Consider the following 6,114-nt stretch of genomic DNA (forward strand, 5'->3'; position numbering starts at 1 on the left):
GTAGACTGAAATAAAGCACTTACTCTGCCTACTCAAGGGTGCTCACAACAATCCTCCAATTCCCCTATGCATTTATGATTTGCATGAGTATGGAAGGCACTGCAGCTCATGCTTGGCAGAGTGAGTCACAAGCTCACGTAATCAAAGGGTCTCCTGCAACCTCCATATTTATTTCTTGCTTGTCGACCCCATCAGCACTGATGAAATTCTATTTGAACCTTTTAAGCACCTTAGCCCTGCTCTGCATTTCAAGGTCCATGAGATTTTTATGGCTTGCTGGGAACATTGCAGAAATTCCCATTGGATCTTTATGTTGCCATTATACCTTGTATAATGAAAGGGGCAAAAGTTAAACAACTTCAACAATTATAGAACCAACCTCCTTTCTGTCAGAGAATCATACAGAATGGAAATGCACCCTTGGGTCCAACCAGTCCATGCCGAACATAATCTTAAACCAGACTAGTCCCACTTACCTTCATTTGCCCATATTCCTCTAAGCCTTTCCTATTTATGAACACTGTTGCTGAACTAATGGAGGCCTTTTCAATGTCAGGCATCTTCAGGCTCATTCATTTTTCACTGTGGTCTGCACTTTTCTGGTGTATAGATAATCAGACCTGCTGTTTTACAAGTTTTTCTCAGGTGGCACAACACTGGATGAAAAATCAGGTTAAAGAGAACTGAGGTTCTGCATCAGCCTGTACCTCAAAACAAATATATACTACCAAACATTGCCATTAGGAAACTGAGCTGGAAGTGATGAGGCAAGTTATCTATTTATGGAGCATCATCTCATTTAATGCTCCATACACAAGGAAATGGTCACGAGACTTTCTAAAGCAAGCAGCACATTCAGCAGACTCTACAAGTGAATATGAAGCAAACACAGCCTCACTGCACCAACCAAACTCCAAGTGTACAAAGCTGTATTCTTGCCACACTCTAAGAAGGTGCCGAGTTGTTGATTATGTCCTGCTGTGATATATGCCATCTCAAGCACTTCCATCAGCACTGGTTCCTCTGGCACTCAGTCTAATCACAATACCTCAGCACTGTCATTACAACCCTTGACTGTGCTGATTCTGCCAGCTGTAACCCACAGGAATAAGTTTTCAAAACAGGGTTATTAATAATCTATTAGAATTATAATATAAATTCCCATGAGACCCTTAGGGTATAAAACTTCATCCTGTCAACTTGTCAGCAAACTAGTTAGACCAATCTTATACAAAACTCATTTCTTGACTATAGCTTCTTTGTTTCTTGTTTTTTGTTTTGTCAATTTTTCTATTTTTGTTGGTGTTTTCCTTTTTTAATATTTCTGCTTTGTCTTTTAACTCTTAATTCATCAGTTATCCTTTTTCTTGTTTTCATTTGATTTCTTCCTTTTGCTTCTCAAACTTTGAGTGAGTATATTAATGATTACATGATCTTTGCTTCTGGTTCCTTACAGAATGGTATCCAACTGGAGATAAACAATAAGGACTTCAGGAGCTACAAGTGGGGTGACACAAACAGATAAGAGACAGTCTGGTCACCAGTTTAATGATAAACATTATCAAGCTAGTTCTGTGGGCTGCAGCTAGCAGAGACAGCATAGGCAAGGCGTTAATGTTTGTGCTGCGGTCTTTGGGTGTTCTCATTCTAAGTTTTCATAAATTTAACACAAATGTTTAAAATGTCAAATGGAATCAATTGACTGAGGAAGGGTTTAATATCTTAATTATGGGTTTTAACAGAAAACTGTCCAGTAAATATGATATATTACAGAGAAGTATGGACAAAATGAGCTACAGAGGATCTTATTCTTCAAAAGAACAAAAATAAAAATACAATACAGAAAGAGATTCTTTTGCTCATCGTGTCCACATCAGTCATCAAGCATCTACCCATTATAATCCCACTTTCCAGCACTTGGCCCATAGCCTTGAATGCAGTGGAATTTTAAGTCCTTATCTGAATACTTCTGAAATACCTCTACCTCCCTTTTAGGTAGTCACCTGCAAACATGCAACATCCTTTGGGTGAAAAAAATGTTTTCTCAACTCCTCTCTAAACTTCTAGTTTCTTTCCTTAAAGTTGAGACCCCTTGTTCCCCTGTATTACCTGGGGTCCTACCCTTCAAAGTGCATGCCCTTGCATTGTCAGTGCTCCCAAAATGCTTCACCTCACACTTCTCAAGATTAAATTCCATTTTGCCAATGTTTAGTCAATCTAGCTAGCCCATCTATATCACCCTGTGGTCTATGACTTTTCTCCTTGCTATTTATCATGCCACCAACTTTCTTGTAATCTGCCAAACTGCTGTTCATACCTCCTCCATTCATGTCTAGGTCATTAGTCTACACAAAAAGAACAGCATAGGATCCAGCACCAAATCCCATGGTATTGGACACAGGCTTCCCATCACAAAAACACCCCTCAAGCATTAATTTCTGCTTCCTGTCAGCAAGTCAATTTTTAATCCAATTTGGCAAATTGTCCTGGATCCTAAGGATGCTTAGATTCTTAACAAAAAGCTGTGTGGATGCTGGAAATCTGAACTGAAAATCTCTAACTCTGTTCTTCAGGACAGAAGGGTCACTGGGCCAGAACGATTAACTCTGCTATTTCTCCACAGTTGCTGTTATACCTGCTGAATTTCTCCAGAAATTTCAGTTTCCATTTCTCTTAGAGTCTTATCCAGTCAGCCATGTGAGGCCTTGTCAAAATGCCTTACTGGAGTCTATGTTGACTACATCACCTGGAAGACCCTCAAACACATACAATCACCTCCTCAAAATTTTTGATCAAAATTAAATCATGTTTCCTTTAACAGAATGGCATCTTACAATATTTCATGACATATTCATTATGTTTTTGTAACAACATCAAGTAATACATTTTAAGTTAATAATATTTGTTTACTCGCAACTCCTGATAAGCCACTGGTGGCCAATGGTGAGTCAGTTGGGAAAACTTGGTGAAATTGGAAAAATTAGAATTGCAATATCAAGAAAGAAAGGTTGACTTTCCACTCAAGGTTTTACCAGTACAGTGAGAATCCTGCTAGTGAACAATGACAGGTCTACTTGCATGTATTAACATCTCATTATTCTCTAATTTGGCCTCATTTACATTCAGTTTGCTATTTTCCCAGGAAGAGGGAGAAACTAGATGCTGACAATTACTGGCATGAAAATCTGACAGCTCCTCTGAAGCTCCATCTTGGCAAACATTCATCCAATGACTCAGGGGACGCTAAATGGGCAGTGAATACATGCAGCTTTCATCCAAGGAGGTTGGTATCACACAAGCCTTACTACATCTTTGTGGCACATCTCTAACTCACTTAGAACTCAGTTTGTCCAATATTGCACAGTGGTACACATTGACATCTTTCATTGCAATGCTGCTGCCAGGCCACATTACATACAGGGAGGTACCCATCTCATGCAAAGGAGCTGGGTGCATCACAAGGCTTCACTGCTTTCTCAGTGCTCAGTTATTTCATGCCAATTAGTGTGCTCATGGCATCCCTGCCTTGCCTGGAATCTTTGCACAGAGCTGCATTGTTCAGAACCTACAGCATTGCAATACTTCTGTCTGACTTTGCCTTTTGCATAGACAGATATTAATGGGGCACCATTAATAGTCACCACCATCCTGGCTTCTATGGTGTTGTAACTAAACATCTAGAGCTTGTGAAATAAATTGGGGAAGACTTAAGTGAAAGAAATGGATAAGAACATGTGAAAACTCAGAACTGATGATTTCAACAGACACTCCAAAAAAGAAAGCTTTGGGGGATAGGGAGGTGGGATAGGAATGCAGGAATGAGTTCACCTAGATTGGCAAATGTATCAAGGCTGTTCAAATTCACGCTCTTCATCTCATTTCCCCGTGATCAGGTTGAATGTAGGAGGTTCCAGCTAACTGAAGGGTTTGGTAGACTGCTCACACATCACACTGAGTGCACTATATCATTTAGTGGCTGACTCCATCAATGGAAAAGGACTCCATTCAGGTCAATATGCACGTCATCTGTTGTCAACTATACACCATCTCAGAGGGCTGTACCACATAACCTAGAAGCTGCTGTGAAGCTTCCATCCTTGATCACTCTCAAGTTCCTGCTTCATTTCAAAGGCTGAATGCCTTACAAAGAGGGCCACTGAGAGATGAGCCTGCATTGATAAATGTATTACTACTTTGCGTCATCAGGTGACGTGATAGCGAGGTTGATGGTTTGCTGCTGTCCACTCATGTGGAGGGAGGTGGAAGGGAATAACATCCATGGATCGTGCAGGGAAATGGTAGTGTTGGTGGAAACACTGATGTCACAGAATCCTTACAATGTAGTAGAAGGTCATTTGAACCATCAAATCAACACCGTCCCTCTGAAGAGCATCACACACCATCCCTGTAACACAACATTTCCCATAGCTAATCCACCTAGCCTGCACATCCCTGAACACTATAGGCAATTTAGCATGTCGAATCCACCTAACCTGCAATCTTTGGACTGTGGGAGGAAACTAGAGCACCTGGGGGGGAAACCCACGCTAACACGGAGAATATGCAAACTCCATACGGACTGTCGCCTGAGGCTGGAATTGAACCTGGGGCCTTGGCACTGTGAGGCAGCGGTGCTAACCACTGAGGAACTTTGTGCCCTCATGGCTTAGAGAAACAAACAGCAGGTTGATGCTGCTACCAGACCAGTAATCCCATATCCATGTCGGGAATTAGCCCATTTGGTTGTTTGGGAGAGGAGACAGTGAGCTGAATAGAAATGGGTTGAGATGAGCTCATAATGAAATGTAAATGTGCAGAAATAAGGTGATAGCTGCTTATTAGTGAGATTCAGAATTAAGCGTTCTATTGGAACATTTTTTTTCCTGACATTGACATTCTGGTATTTTTAGTCCCAGATTTCTCACAGTTGGACATATTGCTGAAAATTCTGCCCATTATTATGGGGGGAACTACATGGTAGTCTGTGTCCTTTAAGATCCAGAACTGTTGTCTTCCCAATTCCAGAAGGTATCATAATATTGGCCGGTGCTTAGTGCACTCCTCCACATTGGTTCTGAGAGAGTTAATCACCTTAAATAACAGGAACCTCAGCATTATTGGCAGTCACAGAAGAATTTAGTTAGAATCGGGCATTACCCAGACAGCATCAAGCTTTCTATCAAAAAAAACGACCCGAGCAATGCAGAAATCCCACCCCTAGAAGCTGACAGCCAATCAGACTAGAAGCTCTTCAATAGTCCCAGCGATATCTGGAACAGAAGCACTGCTGATATTGGTCCTCATGAGGAATCTTCACTTAATACTTGGAAACATGATGTGAAGGACAGTACTTGTCACTGGCCAACCAGGTGTTTTCCTATCTTCCTGGTAGTGAAATTTGAATAAAGATTGGTGCACTTTGTGTCTCTCACTGTGTCTCACACCTGCATGCACACACCATGGGTGCTGGGGGAAAAAAAAGCACTACCGCACTTAGGTGGTAGTGTGGGGGTTAAAAAAGGAGAAAAAAAGAAAAAAAAAGAAAAAAAAATACTTGGAAACATGAACGTATTATTGGATGGATGGATGGATGGATGGATGGATGGATGGATGGATGGATGGATGGACGTATTATTGGATGGATGGATGGACGTATTATTGGATGGATGGATGGATGGACGTATTATTGGATGGATGGATGGACGTATTATTGGATGGATGGATGTGGACGTATTATTGGATGGATGGATGGATGGATGGATGGATGTATGGATGGATGGATGGATGGATGGATGGATGGACGGATGTATTATTGGATGGATTTATGGATGGATGGACATATTATTGGATGGATGGATGGATGGACGGATGGATGGATGGATGGACCTTCAACTGCACAGAGTAAGTAGGGTAAATGTTTCATCAGAGGAAAAGGTTTGTGTGGGGTGTGGTTCTGATCATTTCTGTAGGGGAAAGGGTCGTCCTGATCTTTAAACATGATTTTGCAGCGAGATATGCAAAATTCCTGGAGGGATTGAAACAATTCAGCACCAAATTTCTAAGACTCAGAATGAATCATGATCATGAGCTCTTTACAGGAGAGCTGTTAAAACA

Source organism: Chiloscyllium plagiosum, unplaced genomic scaffold, assembly GCF_037043375.1.
Source record: "Chiloscyllium plagiosum isolate Xiang-an unplaced genomic scaffold, Cpla_swu_hap1 HiC_scaffold_13, whole genome shotgun sequence".
NCBI lineage: Eukaryota > Metazoa > Chordata > Chondrichthyes > Orectolobiformes > Hemiscylliidae > Chiloscyllium > Chiloscyllium plagiosum.